The 17,985-nt window shown below is 43.6% G+C and overlaps 1 protein-coding gene across 2 annotated transcripts in view; it reads left to right on the plus strand.

The window, feature by feature from the left end:
* Positions 1 to 17,985, plus strand: part of rnf217 (ring finger protein 217) — a 101,257-nt gene that overhangs the window by 33,660 nt on the left and 49,612 nt on the right. The window lies entirely within an intron of this gene.

Below are 17,985 nucleotides of genomic sequence, written 5' to 3' on the forward strand. Positions count from 1 at the left end.
AGGAAGACACTGTATGGATGTGATGAGAAGAGACTGCAGATGCTGGAATCATGAGCAGGCCCCAAAGTAGTCAGTAGGTCGGGCAGCATCTGGGGGAGGAGGAGGGGGAGACTTTTTTCAGACTGATGATGGGTCAATTCAATTTATCTAAGAAAAACAACTGATTTGTTGGGCCAAATAATCCTTATCTTTGCAAAAAAAAATGTGATGCTCTTATTATAGCTAAATGGAATTTTATCTCTGCCATAATATTACATGGAAAGAATATTGCTACATCAGTTTTGCACTGTAACATAATATAGTCAGCACAGAATGTTACATTTAAAAATGGATATTCAAAGCATTCAGGTTGTTGATCTGCTTGCGTCTTTTTTTCCCCCAAAACACGAAATCTGCGACGTTTTTCTTCCAACGTAAGTGTAAATCTAGGTCACAGGAGAACAGAGCTCTAACTTGTGCAGTAAAAGGCATCCGTGTGCAGCCTTATTAAAACTGATAAGAATATAATGGTTGGCAGAGAGAAATTTTGCTGAATACTACTCCAAAGTACTGATTCCCTTGACCATTCAGAGGTATTTTATGAGCTGCAGAGATATGGTTACACAAAAGAAAACATGAGAATGAAAAGACGATTTAGCTATTATGTATTACTCTTCTGAAACTCTTTTAGTATGGCATTCAGTGCTACTATGAAAATCTCATTGTATTTGTCCTTTTTACTTCCATAATGAAATTCACAATTTTGAGCAAAATAGTTGTATTTTCTATAATTTCTACTTCCAGTAGCAGATATTTGATTATTTTCTTTGTGGTAACTCTGGTTTTACTTTATAAATTAATCAAGTTTTCTTTACCCCATCCAATAGAAAGACATTTTAGAAATTCAGGGCCTCACACACTTCAATAGTCTGCCTAATCCAATTAATTTAACATCAATATCATTTCTATTGATTTTTTCTGTTCCACATTTTGATGATATTTACCATAAGCATTCTCCTTTCCAAACATTAAAGTAAAAGTATCTTCCATCTTCCTATATAATTTGGCTTGTATTCTGTTGATATACTCAATTGACCGCCTCACTATATAGTCTGGATACTGAAAGATGCCTGACTGTTGTGTCGGAAAGAACTGCAGATGCTAGTTTACACCGAAGATGGACACAAAATGCCAGAGTAACTCTGCGGGACAGGAAGCATCTCTAGAGAGAAGGAATGGGTGAAGTTTTGGGTCAAGATCCTTCTTCAGACTGAGAGTCAGGGGAGAGGGGAACTCTTACTGTTCCTGGATCTTATCTAAGGTTTGCTATGATAAGTTGGTTCCTCTTATTATTAACATCCTACATTTTAATCTTTATATATTGTCAGTGTTTCTATTGAAAATCAACATATAAAACCTCAAGTAGGACTTTTCCACATCTGTTTATTTTGGTGGATAGTCCACCTAGTTAGCACGCAACAAAGACTCTTAAATGTACCTCGGTACACGTGACAAGAAACTAGCTGAGGCCCTAACAATGCATATTAGAAAATTAGAGGTGTGTTGCTAATATTATCTAATATTATCACCACTGAATGGGTGATAATATGATAGAGGAGCTGTCAGTATCCACCTTACTTTCATTCTCTCAATCTTTGCACCATCTTTTTTTTAAACCAGATTATTATATAATCCCATATTAATCCTTGATTTGTCAGCAATTGATTAGATGGGAATTATAAAATAATGTTAAGTTCATTTCTATAACTGTTTTGCAATGTGGTTTCTTAGCCAGACCCAAAATGCTGGAGTAACTCAGCAGGTCAGGCAGCATCTCTGGAGAGAAGGAATGGGTGACGTTTCGCTCGAGACCCTTCTTCAGACACTGTCTGGAGAAGGGTCTCGACCCGAAACGTCACCCATTCCTTCTCTCCATGAAAAAGTAAAATGCTTTTAAATATATAAAAGATACATAGTGGAATACTTGACTGTAGGTTGTAGCTTGTATTCCAAGAGAGAGAGAGAGAGAGACAAGCCAAGGCTTGTCTCAGGTTGATGTATATTGAGACAATGACAGATGCCTTTGAAATGTCTTGCCCTGGAAGTACCAACTGAGAAGATGCCTTTGACATGTCTCTACTAATTGATAAGAGACCAGCTCAGTCTCGTCCTGTGGTGATGTATATTGGCTGCATCTTGTGACCATGACTAAGATCTTTGGAATGTGACTAAGTGACACACAGTATAAAACACCATGCAAATCATTGTTCATTGAAGTGGTGGCACGGGGAAGTCAAGTGTCTGTTGCTTACTTGACTGGTGTATCCCGTCACTTCCGCCGGCTGATGATCAGTAAACCTTGAGTTGGTTTACCTAACGTTTTTGTGAGTTGTCTGTTTTTTAAGTAGTGAACCTTATCATCCAGAGGTGCTGCCTGACCCGCTGAGTTACTCCAGCATTATGTGTCTACCTTCAATTTAAACCAGTATCTGCAGTTCTTTCCTACACATGGTTTCTTAGCCTACTGAGTGCTATCACCGTACTCAAAGGTTGTTCTGGAAAGCCACAATCTTGCTTCCAGTGCCTCCAAATGAGAATTATTTATACCAATGTTTTCTTTCAGAAAATTACTATAATCTCCAAAATTCTGCCTCTTTCTGCACTTAAAGCAGTCTACTTAAAGTACAAAAATGATGGAGTAACTCAATGGGTCAGGCAGTATGTATGGAGGCAATACATTCCTTCCATTGATGCTGCCTGACCCACTGAGTAACTCCTGCACTTTGATTTTTACTCAGGATTTCATCGGCTGCAGTTCCTTGTGTCTCCAGTCAGTCTGTTTATTGATGACAACGGACAAATTGCTATTGACATGGAAAAATATGCAAAAAATCCTGCCTTGGCACATTTTGGTCCCAGTAATTTGAACATTTAACACTGCCCAATGTAGGTGAACAAGGAAAGAGGAAACATGAACATGTTCTGTCTGGTACATTGACCAAATAACATTGCCGCAATTGATCATTTTATATCTGCATGAAAGGAAACTGAAATTTAAATTACAGCCTGTTACATACCAAAGCACATACATTAAACAAGTCTGAATAGGCTGTGGGCCGAGCATCAAAAATGTGTCTAGAAATCAGTTTTCGTGACCCAAGTCACCAAACTACATGAAATTTTCCACAGATTTAGATGAAATATTATGGAGAAGGATGTCATAACTCGTCATTGCCAAACGTTGCACATTAATTAATTAAACTAATTAGAAAATGAGATGTCGCTGAGGTCCTGCTCCTGAACCAGCCTCATTAATGGGTTAGGGCAGATCTTGTGGGTTCCTCCCTCTACTGAACCCCACTGACTGCCAGTGTGTAGAGTGGGGGGTGACGGCCATAGTGGGACCGGGGCAGTGCCAGGCAGGCATGTTCCAGTCGCTTTAATAGGAAATTTAATGAGACTGCAGCAGATGTCCCAGGTTTTAAGGGCTCATGAACCTGCCTAATTAAAGGGTCAGGACAGATCCTCTAGGTTTCCCCATTTACTGAACCCCGCTGACTGCCATAGTGGGGAGAGTGGGGGTAACGGCCATAGTGGGACTGGGGCAGTGCCAGACCTGTAAGAGACCTGTCTTATTTCTGATGTAAATGTCACACCCTGGCCAAGAATCGAATGCTCTGATGTTTATTCGATGAATATTCATTTTAAGCGATAATGAGCTTATATTTATGTTATAGACCACCCCCCCTCCCCCGATGGTGCCTTTGCAAATGAGGGCTATTACCTTTAACCTAAAAGAACCCTAAGTGTTGCATTGTTTATCTCTAGTTTGTGTGTGCGTCTGTGTATACCTTTCAAACGTGTATCTGTGGATGTAAGTGTGTATGTACGTGTGGATGGATGTATGTGTGCTTGTATGTGTGGATGTGTACATGTATGTCTGCGTGTATGTGTGTGTGTGCGGATTTATGTGTGCATGTATGTGTGTGTTTGCATGCATGGAAGTGTGCGTATGGATGGATGTGTGTGTGGATGTGCGTATGTATGTATGTGTGGATCGGTGGGTGGATTGTCGCAGTCATTCACCAGCATGCCATTATCATAAGTAATTCACTCATTGTTTAAATAATTTGACCAAATAAACAGTGAAACGATCGATATTAAAATAAAACTTTATATAATCATTTTTTTCCACAATTTATTTTGTTTACATTACATCTGATCTTCATCTGAATATTCTTCATCAGATTCAAAGTCTTTTGCAGTAATAGAGTTTCTGCAGTCAGCACACTTACATAAATCTGTTGTTATGTTGTAGAAGTGACGATAGCACTCTGCATGATAACCCGGGATACACTGCTGCCTCCTAATAATAGAAGATAATATGTGTCAGGGTATATTTTACATCTTTTCATGTTTTATATTATGTAAGACAATATCGACATATCAATGAGGAAATTAAACATGTATGCATGTCCAGGTAGATGGGATGGCAAGTCTGCAAATTAACAAATTAGTGTTCATTAAAGCACAGTGCATGCTGGCTCTGAAGAGTGGAGGGGCAGAAGCTGCAGAAAAAAAAAATCTCATATTACTTAGGTCTGCATGGACTTCAATTCGTAAAATGTCAATCTCTTCTTAATGTCAATGAGACTTACACTGTAATTTACTGCCATAGATAAGTTATTTCAAGTTCAAGTGGAGGAGTAGAGGCTGCAGAATAGCTAGAGAAAGAAACATCTCATAGTACCTAGATCTTCATGGACTTCAATTCATAAAGTGTCAACTTCTATTTAATGTCAATGAGATTTACACTGTAATTTACTACAATTGATAAGTTATTTCAAGTGGAAGGTCAGGCAGAGGCCACAGAAAAAAAAAATCTCATAGTCATTAAGTCTGCATGGACTTCAATTCATAAAATTTCAACCTCTTCTTAATGTTAGAAAAATTAGTTCAAGTTCACATACACCAATTCATTTCTACAGAAACATCAACCATTTCTGACCATTTGTCACTCCAATGGAAGCCTATAAAGTGCGATCAATATCCCTCCGTTTTTCTCCCGTGGTCGGGACCTGGAAACGGCCGTCTACGGACGGCAATATGTTAAACGTGCTTTGATTGGACTAAAAATACCCGAAAATTTTCAGGGTTTTTTCTAATATAATAAATATGTGCAATTCTTGTTCATGACGAGTTTCAGGGGTGATTTATATAAATTTTTTACACAATATGTGAAAAGTTCATGTAGTTTGGTGACTTGGGTCACGAAACACTGGAATAAAGCTCCTCGGCCCACAGCCTAGAAGAAGGGTCTTGACTCAATACGTAGCCTACTTTTCTCCATAGATGTTGCCTCACCCATTGAGTTTCTCTGGCATTTTTTGTCTACTTTCAAGTACATTGGAACACTTTTAGTTCCAATATTGTTCTGATGGATCTATAATTTTCATTGACGCCCTTCCTTTACTCTCCTAGACCAGTGCTTTCTTTCCGAAATGCTGGCCTCGGAGAGGAACGTTGTACTTCTTTTGAAGTCCAACAATGGTATAACCCTCTGTATTTCTATCAGGTAGACAGTTTTGTGAAATTACAAATTTATTTTGGCTCTCTTTTTTTTCATTTTTCTATACATTGATTCCCATCTGTACACTGATCCATAGTTTGGTTTATTTTTCAGGTTGTTTTTTTTGCAGTACTTTAGATTGCACTACAATCTTTGTGCCATTCGGCATTTGCTGTTGTGTTTAGAGTTGCATTTACCACTATTATGTATACTGTATATTCTGTGAGCTTTGTGAACAAGGAATTTCATGACACAATGGTATATATGGCAATAATCAGCATTTACAAAATACCCTGAACTGTTTTGATGGATTGTGGATAAATTCATGTACAAATTAAACTATATCAACAATACAAGCAAACAGCATCTGTTGGGCCTCTTGCATTGAAATAAATGCAATTTAATTCAACCATGTTTCTTGGCAAATAGGGTGGGGTGTTCAGCATAACAGATGACCCTGAAAGAAAGTAGAATTCTGTGGAGCAGTTAACTTCTGTATAGAATCATTCAACAGAGGTGCAGGCAAATAATGTCCTTCAAAGAGCACTTAAACAAAGTGCATTTATTTATATTCATGGCCCACTTTGTTTCCTTCGAAGTGTTGGCGCTGCGATATCTAGTAGGCATTGCATGTCAATTGAAATCACTGCTAGATGTCTAGCACCAGGCAGAGGTTACATTGCAGAGTCTTGGTATTCCTTGCAGAAAAGTAGTTGTGCACAGCAGAGCTCTTTCATGCTAATCTAACACTGTATCTTCTGTGTATGTATTGCCGAGCATGTGTTATTCATTGCAAGGAGATACCTACACCAGAAAAAGAATAGATTGGTGTATTGTTACATTTGCATTTGAAAATCTGCAAATCCCATCAGACATAAATCTGCATTCATAATGAGCAAAGGATTTAAGTTATGAGCAAAGGCGTAGCTATGGGCACACGCATGGGCCCCAGCTACACCTGCCTCTTTGTCGGGTACGTTGAACAATCCTTGTTCAATACGTACCAGGGCCCCATCCCCGACCTCTACCTCCTTTACATCGACGACTGCTTTGGGGCCACCTCCTGCACCCACACACAACTGACTGACTTCATCCACTTCACCACCAACTTCCATCTGGCACTCCAATACACCTGGATCATTTCCGACACTTCCCTACCATTCCTTGACCTCACCATCTCCATCGCAGGGGACAGACTTCTGACCGACATACACTACAAACCAACTGACTCACATGGCTATCTGGACTATACGTCTTCCCACCCTGCCCCCTGTAAAGACTCCTTCCCCTACTCCCAATTCCTCCGCCTACGCCGCATCTGTTCCCAGGATGAGACGTTCCACACCAGGGCATCGGAAATGTCCTCGTTCTTCAGGGAACGGGGATTCCCCTCCGCCACCATAGATAAGGCTCGCACCAGGGTCTCATCCATACCTCGCAACACTGCTCTCTCTCCCCATCCCCGCACTCGCAACAAGGGCAGAGTCCCCCTAGTCCTCACCTTTCACCCCACCAGCCGGCAAATACAACAAATAATCCTCCGCCATTTCCGCCACCTCCAACGTGACCCCACCACTCGCCACATCTTCCCATCTCCCCCTATGTCTGCCTTCCGCAAAGACCGCTCCCTCCGCAACTCCCTTGTCAATTCTTCCCTTCCCTCCCGTACCACCCCCTCCCCGGCACTTTCCTTTGCAACCGCAAGAAATGCAACACCTGTCCCTTCACCTCCCCCCTCGACTCCATTCAAGGACCCAAGCAGTCGTTCCAGGTGCGACAAAGGTTCACCTGTATCTCCTCCAACCTCATCTACTGCATCCGCTGCTCTAGATGTCAGCTGATTTACATCGGGGAGACTTAGCGGAGGTTGGGCGATCGTTTCGCCGAACACCTCCGCTCAGTCCGCAATAATCTACCTGAACTCCCGGTGGCTCAGCACTTCAACTCCCCCTCCCATTCCCAATCCGACCTCTCTGTCCTGGGTCTCCTCCATAGCCAGAGTGAGCAACACCGGAAATTGGAGGAACAGCACCTCATATTCCGCCTGGTTTGCTTGCGTCCGGATGGCATGAACATTGAATTCTCCCAATTTTGCTAGCCCTTGCTGTCTCCTCCCCTTCCTTAACCCTCTAGCTGTCTCCTCCCATCCCCCCGCCCTCGGGCACCTCCTCCTCCCTTTTTCCTTCCTTCTCCCCCCCACCCCCCATCAGTCTGAAGAAGGGTTTCGGCCCGAAACGTCGCCTATTTCCTTCGCTCCATAGATGCTGCTGCACCCGCTGAGTTTCTCCAGCATTTTTGTGTACCTTCGATCTTCCAGCATCTGCAGTTCCTTCTTGAAGGATTTAAGTTTATTTGCTGACACTTGTGGAATGTTTATTGCAACATAAATATTCACCTACTGAAAGCCATTTATGTAAAACTATTAATAAAAGATAATTAGATATGGAGTCACAAAGCAGAAACTAAAGAGTGGAAAATAAATTCAGTGCTAAATAGTAATAGGAGTTTAGTGTATCATGCAATAACTTGAGCGGCAAGCCTCAACGACTTCCGCCCAGTTGCACTTACTCCCATCATCACTAAGTGCTTCGAGAGGCTGGTCCTGGCACACCTCAAAGGCTGCCTACCTCCCACACTGAACCCCTATCAGTTCGCCTACCGCAAGAACAGGAGTACGGAGGATGCCATCTCCACAGCACTTCACTCCGCCCTCTCCCACCTCGACAACAGAGACACCTACGTGAGAATGCTGTTCATCGACTATAGCTCAGCATTTAACACCATTATCCCCTCAAAACTGATCACCAAACTCAGCGACCTGGGCATCGACCCCTCCCTCTGCAACTGGATACTGGACTTTCTAACTAACAGACCCCAGTCTGTTTGGTCAGACAACCACACCTCTTCAACCCTCACCCTGAACACCGGCATTCCACAGGGCTGTGTGCTGAGTCCTCTCCTCTACTCCCTCTTCACCTACGACTGCACACCTGTTTATGGTACTAACACCATCATCAAGTATGCAGATGATACAACGGTGATTGGCCTCATCAGCAACAACGATGAGTCAGCCTATAGGGAGGAGGTCCAGCTCCTTGCAGCATGGTGCGCTGACAACAACCTGGCCCTTAACTCCAAGAAGACCAAGGAGCCCATTGTGGACTACAGAAGGACTAGGGGTGGTGCGCACACCCCCATCCACATCAACGGGATGGAGGTGGAACGTGTTTCCAGCTTCAGGTTTCTGGGGGTCAACATCTCTGATGACCTCTCTCGGACCCACAATACCTCAACACTGGTCAAGAAAGCTCACCAGCGTCTCTTCTTCCTGAGGAGACTAAAGAAGGTCCATCTGTCTCCTCAGATTCTGGTGAACTTCTACCGCTGCACCATCGAGAGCATCCTTACCAACTGTCTCACAGTACGGTATGGCAACTGCTCTGTCTCCGACCGGAAAGCACTGCAGAGGGTGATGAACACTGCCCAACGCATCACCGGTTCCTCACTCCCCTCCATTGAGTCTGTCCAGAGCAAGCGATGTCTGCGAAGAGCGCGCAGCATCGTCAAGGACTGCTCCCACCGCAGCCACAGAATGTTTACCCTCCTCCCACCCGGGAGGCGCTACAGGTCTCTCCGTTGCCGGACCAGCAGGTTCAGGAACAGCTTCTTCCCTGCGGCTGTTACACAACTTAACTCTGCACCTTGGTGATTGTCACTCGGACACTCCTTCCACCAGAAAAATTGCACTACTGCTACTGTATGTACATATATATATTTTACTGTTCCATTATTCTATGTTCACTCTTCTGGGTGAAATGATAACTGCATTTCGTTGTCTCTGTACTGTACACTGCACAAATTTTTTAGTTGCTGTTGATATTCGAGAAGATATGGCAGGTTAACATTCCTGGTTTTAGGGTTTTTGGACTGGATGGAGAGGACTAAAGAGGAACAAAAAAAACAGAAAATTGGAAAAAGTTGTTAATCAGCATCTGTTTATGTGAAAGATATATCAATGTCTCGCTCGAGATCCTGCATCAGGACTGAGAGGGATCAGGAAAGAATTCCAGTGCAGGTGCACAACCTTTTATCCGAAATTCCGGAAACCGAAAAGCTCCGAAAATCAGACATTTTCGGTCCTGGAAAAAAGGGAGGGTATATTGCCCGGGAGAGTAGGAATCCCTAGACCTAGTACAGTGAGCGTCCACCGAGGGTCGCCCAGAGAGGTTCCGCGGTCACCTCTCCGGGTGACCCTCGGTGGACGCTCACTGAACTAGGTCTAGGGATTCACAGAAATGCTGGAGAAACTCCGCGGGTGCAGCAGCATCTATGGAGCGAAGGAAATAGGTAACGCTTCGGGCCGAAACCCTTCCTGAGACTGCCCTATCAGTCCCCCCTATCAGTCTGAGGAAGGGTTTCGGCGAAGGGAGGGGAGAGAAGGGAAAAGAGAGAGGAAGGATCTGCCGGACATGCTGTGTGTGTGTTTGTTTGGCGGAGTCTGAGGGGAGAAGGGAGAGAAGAAGGGAAGGGAGGGAGAGAAGGGAGGGAGAGGTCCAGCGGCGGGAACGGATGCCTGGGTCCGGGCGTGAGCTGAGGCCGAGGTTTGTAAACGTTGCTGCAACCCCCGGCCCGGCCCTCCGTGTATTGTTCACCGCGTCTTCCTGGAGAGAGAGAGGAGAGCGGGAGCCGGGGCTGTGTGTGTGAAGCACGGCGACTAGAGGGACGGGAGAGCTGCCCCGGGAGCGTGATGGCACCTCCGCCATCTCCATTCCCCCTCACACCCCCCTCCCCATCTACCCCTTTCTTCCCCCTCTACCTCTCTACTCTTTCTCGGCCCGCAGCGATCTGCCGGACATGCTGTGTGTGTGTGTGTGTGTGTGTTTGTTTGGCGGAGTCTGAGGGGAGAAACGCCGGCACTAAGAGCGAGCGAACGCGCGGACAGAACGGACAAAAGCAACGATCATAGGTCGGAATAGGTGACCAAAGATCTTTGTAGGTGACATTTCGGGTCGAGACCCCTCTTCTGACTGACTCGGGGGAAAGAGGAGCAAGAGCTATGGACGGTACTAAGGACAAGTGAATGGAAGATATGCCGATATCTCCCGTTTCCCTTTCCCTTGACTATCAGTCTGAAGAAGGGTCTCGATCCGAAATGTCTACCAACGCCGTTCTATGAACATTGCTTTCGTCCGTCTGTCCACGCTTTCGCTCGCTCTTGGTGCCGGCGCTTCTCCCCTCATGGCAACTATTGAAAAAGTCGACACGAAATGTCACCTATTTCCTCCTATTATCACGTATTCCTCATCAGAGATGCAGCCTGATCCGCTGATTTACTCCAGCCTTTTGTGTCTGTCTTCGGTTTAATCAGCATCTGCAGTATGTGCCGTTTAAAAAGTACAAGGCAAGTGCCGTTTAAAAAGGAAGTGATAAAAAACATTTAACAACACCTAAACTGTTCCCCCGCAACGATGCGAGAGGCATAACTGAAGTCGGGTCGGGGTTACTGAAATGACGGAGGTTACGCTCCGGTGCGGACTACGCGTCAGTTCATTGTATTTCGCAGGAGTGGACCATCTTGCGCGCTATAAGATCTTTGCTCCAATTGATTTGATTACTCTAGCGCGGGGCCCCCTTAGGCGCGGGGCCCAATTGGGAGAAATAGGTCCTATCGGCTAAAGGCCGTCCCTGACCGGGTAACTGCCGGGATCGAGGCGCAAACTCGCGACCTTGCGGCCACGAGCCGAGCACTCTACCACTGAGCCACATGTTAAAATCTACGCTAAAAACCTTCCGTTCAGAAAACCGAAAAATCCCGAAATCCGAGAAGTGTCTGGTCCCAAGGCTATCGGATAAAAGGTTGTGCACCTGTATATAGAAATATGAGGTGGAATTGATGGATGATATGATAAGTGGAATCATCTGTGGAAGGGGTGACGGGCAAATGGAGCCAGATGGTGGAGAGGAGGTGAGCCAGGGACTGGTAAGTGATAGGGGAAGCCAAGTGGGAAAGGAATGATGTACAGATGGAATCGGGTTGGGATACGAAGGTAGAAAACTAAGTAGACAGGTGTTCGCACCACCAGTCACTTCTCTCCCACTTTCTGCAAAGACCACTAACTTCGTGACTCCCTTGTCCATTAATCCCTGTTCCCTGGCGCTTTTTGCTGCAAAGGTAGGAAAAGTAATGTCTGTCCTTTCACCAGATCTTTCCACACCTTCTAGGAATCCTTCAAGTGATGCAGAGGTTTACCTCTACCTCTTACTATTTAATCAACTGCTTATGATGTGGACTCTTCTACAATAGTGAAACCAGGCATAGACGAGGCAAAGACTTTGGAATACCTGCACACTGCAACAGCCACCTGGTTTGTCATTCCTCCTCCTTCTCCCCCCTCCCCCTCCCCCCACCCCCCAACCCCTCCAAGGAGGAGGTGTAACACTTGCCCCTGCCCAACTTCCCATATCTCCTTACGAATATCTAAATAGTACATCAATGGTGTTTTTATTCCAGGTAAGATAGATATTTACCTGAACCTCCTCCGACCATGTCTGTTGCATTCAGTGATGTGGCCTTCTCTGCATAGGTAAGACCAAGCTCAATCTAGGTGACACTTGTGCTCTGTCAAAGCCTACCTGGAGCCCCAGGTTACAAGCCTTTTTGATTCTTCTCCCCATTCTCACAACAATCTTTTGGCTTGGGCCTTCTCCACTGCCAGGGTGTGGCCAAATGCAAAATAGAAGAACAATACTCCATATTCAGCTTGGGTAGTCCACACTTCAATGCCGTGAACATCAAATTCTCCAATTTCAGATAACCTGTACCCTTTCTGTCCCTTCCACACTTCTTCTGGTCTACCTGTCCTCTCACAAACCTCCTTCTTGACAAACAAACCCCACATAGTCCCCATCAAACAATTTCATTTCCTTCCCCCCACCTAGCCAGTCTGCTACCTATTCCTACCGAGACCCCTCCCTCCACTATTCCCATCTGCTAAGCATCCCTCACTTTGGTTCCACTCTTCCTTCCCTGCCAGAATCCATAATCTGTAACACTCTACATCACTTGAGTCTCTATCCCTATCTCAACCTTTCCCTCCCCCGTCCTGACTCCATCTGCCAATCGATACATCCTTGCCTGTACCCACCCTTCGTTTGCCAGCTCTTGCCACACCTCCCCCTCGTCTCTTTATATTGTCTGTGATCTACCAATTTTTCCAATCCAGATGAAGGGTGTCCCCACCAAAATGTCAACTGTCCACTTCCCTTCACAGATGCTTCTTGACCCCCTGAATTCCTACGGCGGTTTGATTTTTTTTTTCAATCAAGATTTCTGCATCTAGAATAGAATAGAATAGAATAGAATATGTTTATTGTCATTGCACAAAACAGAGCAACGAAATTCCATTTGCTTCTCCTCCGTTAAAAGAAATACAACACAACAACCAATACACATATGTACAGTTAATAGTAAAATAATAGATACATTTTTAAAAAAGTTTAAAAGAATTTAGCGGTATTCCTCGAAGTTACTTCTTGCTTCCCAGTGTTCACTATTGGAGTTAAGCTCTTTTACCGCACATGGGTAGAAACTATTTTTTAGCCTGCAGAGACCTGAGTCTCTTTTGCCTCCATATAAGTTATTTAAATACTTTTCTTCTTGCATTGTAGCAATATGCAATGAGTTCATAAAAAGAAGGGATTTAATGTCTTGTTTATACAATTTAATACTGTCAACTCGGATGCCTCGGTATCCTGTTCCTAAGCCAGGCAGGATGATTTGCACCTAGACTGGAAGAGGGAACGGCTAACAATATTTTTTAATTGCAATAATATTTACATTAATTGCATGGTAGATGAACCTGCAGTGCAGAAACAAATGCATGTACTAAGATTGAATAAAAATGGGCAATTCAAAGTTTATGCTCCATTTTGCTGGACCTTTGTCCAAAACCTGTATTTCCAGTTCATTAGCAGTGATTCCAAACAGTAGTCAGACCTGTAGTGGCAGTTTTAATTTCCACATAGAAAATTGCTCTTCCCATCAGTTCTTGGCAGAGCAAACCAGTGTGCAGTTTGGGAGCTGGCACCTTCTTTCTCCCACATCATCGGGCTTCTGGGTGTCCCTGACTCATAAGAAATCTAGAACTCAGTTTATAGTAGTGGTGAATTCTAAATTCTCCTTCTCCACTCTGAGTTGTCCTGGCCAGAGATCCCCCTGACTCAGTGAGAATGTTAGAATTGTACAAGCAGTCATTGCGAACATCCTAGTGTCATAAAGGGCAATGCAGCCCAAGAATAGGCCCGGCAACTCGTAATGTCTGTGTCAACCATGATGCCAATTTAAATGACACATCTGACTGCACATGGTCTATATCTCACCATTCCCTGCCCATTCATATATCTGTCTAAATGCATTTCAACCATCGCTATCATTTCTGCTTCCACCCCTGGCAGTGTCATCCTTTAGCTTTCAGTTTATTATTATTTTCACATGTACCAAGGTATGGTGAAATGCTTTGTTTTTTGTGCTATCCAATCAGATCAAATAATACTGTACATAAATTCAATCGAGCCAAATTCAAGTACAATAGGAAGAGTAAATGGGGAAGATAAAGAGAGCAGAATGTAGCATTGTAGTGCTTCTGTTCCATAGACAAAATCCGATGTCAGAGGAGAAGTGATCAGAAATACCCGAGCTCCAGGCACCTACCACTCTCTGTGTATAAAATAAAACCTTGCCTTGTAAATCTCCTTTCTCTCTCTAACCTTAAACCTCTTCCTTCTAGTATTTGATGTTTGCACCCTGGGGGGGGGGGGGGGGGGGGGGGGGGGAAGAACTCTGTGCATCTCATATTTTATAGGCTTCTATGTGGTCGCCTCGGGCCTCTGACATGCTGGCGAAAACAATGCAAGTTTGTCCAACCTCTCCTTATAGCTTTCCCATGACGTTCAGTCTGAAGAAGGGTCTCGAACTGAAACGTCACCCATTCCTTTTCTCCAGAGATGCTGCCTGCCCCACTGAGTTACTCCAGCTTTTTGTGTCTCTTATAGCTAATACTCTCTATTCCAGGCAATATTCCGGCTTTCTCCACAGCCTCTACTTCTGCACTCTCTCCACAGCCTCTACTTTCTTTCCATAATGCTACAACCAGAGCTGCACACACTATGGCCCAACCAGTTTTATACAGCTGCAACAGGACTTCCCAACGTTTGTGCTCAATACCATGACCGATGAAGGCCAGTATACCGCACACCTTTTTTTATCACCCTATCTACTTATATTGCCAATTTCAGAGAGGTATGGAATTGTACCCCAAGATACCTCAATGCTGTGTAAGCTTCCTGGCGCTCTCTGTATAATTTCCTCTTTTGATTAACCAGTGGGACACCTCACACTTGTCCAGATTAAACCCTTTCTGCTATTTCCTGCCCATATTTCCAACAACTCGATACCCTGCTGAATCCTTCCTCACTCTCCACAACTCCGACTTTCATGTCATCTGTAAACTTATTAACTGGTCCACCTACATTTTAATCCATATCATTCATATAATCTCAAACAAGCGTCAATGACATGGTCTGTCTAATGGAGCCAATGGAACGTAATTAAGGCTTCAGTGCTGACTTGGAAGAGGATAATGGTTTTAATTTACTTATCCTTCCACTGAATTGGTGGATTTTTAGAGGTAGAATTGATGTCTAGTGTCTGCCCAGTGCCTTGAGGTGCCTTTGGTTTTTATGGCAAAACTTAAAGCATACAGAAGGACAGGAATCCCTGGGTCTCAGTAGACGGAGTTTTATGCTGGTTTTCAGGTATTAATTTTCAGTCTTTTTCTTTGATTAGATAACCATACCCGTACATTTAAGACAATGATGAATCTCCATCTTCATTGAGATTGGGCACCCCAAAATAAAAGTTCCACTTTTTTCAGGGTTTCATCATGAAGGCAGTGTGCACAGTGGGGCAGGTTGACAGAGGGTCTTTGTTAGGGATATTGAATGCAAGACCCATCCTTGCATGTGTTTCAGTGAACAAGGTGGTGATAACTTGGAGCTTAGCAAGATGTCGTCTACTTGATTCCAAATTCATCTGTGCATTGTAGCTTGCCTACAAAGGTTAGGTTAGAGTGAGCTTCGTTTCTCAAGTGCGAGCAAAATAGGTTGAACAGTTTTCCATTGTTAAGTAAATTGGTTCTACTCCAAGGGAAGCTTATTAGTGACATGTAAAGGTCATTTTGCAATCGTTCAATAGTGCCTTATTGAACCTGCACGTGAACCTGTAATGTGCTTCCAGTGGCCCAATGATAACACCAAAGAGCTTTTTTTTGTGTAGTTGATATTTAAGGAAGTCATGTTTGCATAAATTGACTGCTATTTTCTGTACTTTTAATCACGGAGTAAATTTTCAACGGTCAACTGGTTCGTGGTATTGAAATTATGAAAGGTGTGATATGTGAAATTGTTTCTTTTTTGTGACTGTCATGTCTTTAATCATGCTTAAGTCTTCCAAATTATTAGAAAAATGATGCATCCTATCAATTACAATAATAAGACTAATGAGGTAGTACCTATGCCTCCAGCAGTATATAATATTTGGCCATTATTTCAGCTTCTGTGACACAGATGGGGATCATTCTCAGTGAACTTTTTGGTGGCATAAAATTAGGTTGTGATAGTGATTGCAGGGTAGCCTTTACTTGTCACTAATCCTAGAAAAAAATTAAATGCAATCATAAGTTATATTGTCATGCATGATCTCACTATACAGATAACTAACATGGCAGATCTTGTCCAACCAATCCAATTGGATTTTTGAGGAGCTAACAAAGCATATTGATGACAGCAGTGCAGTGGATGTGGTTTATATGGATTTTAGTAAATACCCTTGATAAGGTCCCACATGGGAAACCTTTTCCAAAAGGTTAGATCCCCATGGGATGAAGGGCAAGTTGGCAAATTAAATTCAAAATTGGCTTGGCAGTCGCAGAGGGGTGTTTTCTGTGATTGGATGCATGTAACTAGTGGTGTTCCACATTGGTACCATAGCTGTATGTAACGTGTAAATAAAATGAATGTGATTGTAAGTGGCATGATCAGCACATTTTGATGATAGCAAGATCTGAGTTATTGACCGTGTTAAGGATAGTCTTGAGCTGCAGCATGATATTGATATGTTGGTGAAATTGCCAGATAGAGTTTTAACCAAATAAATGTAAAGTGAGGAATTTTGGGAATATGTAAGAGGCTAGGACATGCATCATGAGTATAATGTCCCGGGGAGTATTGAGGAACACTGGGGTCTTGGTGTGCTCATCTAAAGATCCTTGAAAGTGGCAGTGCAGGTAGTTTACATGGTTAAAAAGATTTTTGGTAAATTGGCCTCCATTTCTTGGAACATTGAATACATGAAAAGGAAGGGTATCCTCCAACTTTATGAAAGGTCTGACCACAGCTAGACTCATAGTGATACAGTATGGAAACAGGCCCTTTGGCCCAACTTGCCCACACCGGGCAACATGTCCCATCTACACTAGTCCCACGTGCCTGCGTTTGGCCCACATCCCTCTAAACCAGTCCTATCCATGTAACTATCTAAATATTTCTTAAACATTGTGATAGTATCTGACTCTACTACCTCCTCCGGCTGCTCGTTCCACCCACCCACCACCCTTTGTGTGGAAAAAGTTACCCCTCAAGTTTCTATTAAATCTTTCCCCCTCACCCTAAACCTATGACCTCTGGTTCTTGATTCCCTTACTCTGGGCAAACGACTCTGTGCGTCAATCCTATCCATTCCCCTCATGTTTTGTACATTTCAATAAAATCACCCCTCATCCTCCTGCGTTCCAAGGAATACAGTCCTATCCTGCTCAACCTCTCCCCATAGCTCAGGCCCTCGGGTCCTAGCTACAGCTCGTAAATATTCTCTGCACCCTTTCTGGCTGAACAATATCTTTCCTATAACAAGGTGCCCAGCACCCATAACATGGTGTCATCACAGTATGTGATAGTACTGGATAGGAATCAGAGAAGGGTACAATTGAGGTGTATAAAATTATGAATGGTATAGAGTAGACTACAGACATGTTTTATCTTTATCTTCCACCCCTGCAACGGACTCTTCCAGCTGCTACGTTCAGGCAAACGCCTCCGTTGCCATGCTGTGAGAACGGAGAGGTTGAGAAGAAGCTTCTTCCCAGAGGCCATTAGGACAGTAAACTCCTATCTCACCAGGGACTAACTTTACTGTACCACTCTACTGCTTTTATTTTTTTAATTGCTGTTTTTTTCCTTTTTTCCTACCGCCCACAATATTTAATATGGAAAAGAATATGTGATTCTGTTACATTCTGTTTGTAGTTTGTTTGGTTGTTTGTTTGTTTGTCTTTTTGCACAAGTCCACGAGCATTGCCACTTTTCATTTCACTGCACATCTC

This window comes from Amblyraja radiata, chromosome 5 (genome assembly GCF_010909765.2).
Source record: "Amblyraja radiata isolate CabotCenter1 chromosome 5, sAmbRad1.1.pri, whole genome shotgun sequence".
Taxonomy (NCBI): Eukaryota; Metazoa; Chordata; class Chondrichthyes; order Rajiformes; family Rajidae; genus Amblyraja; species Amblyraja radiata.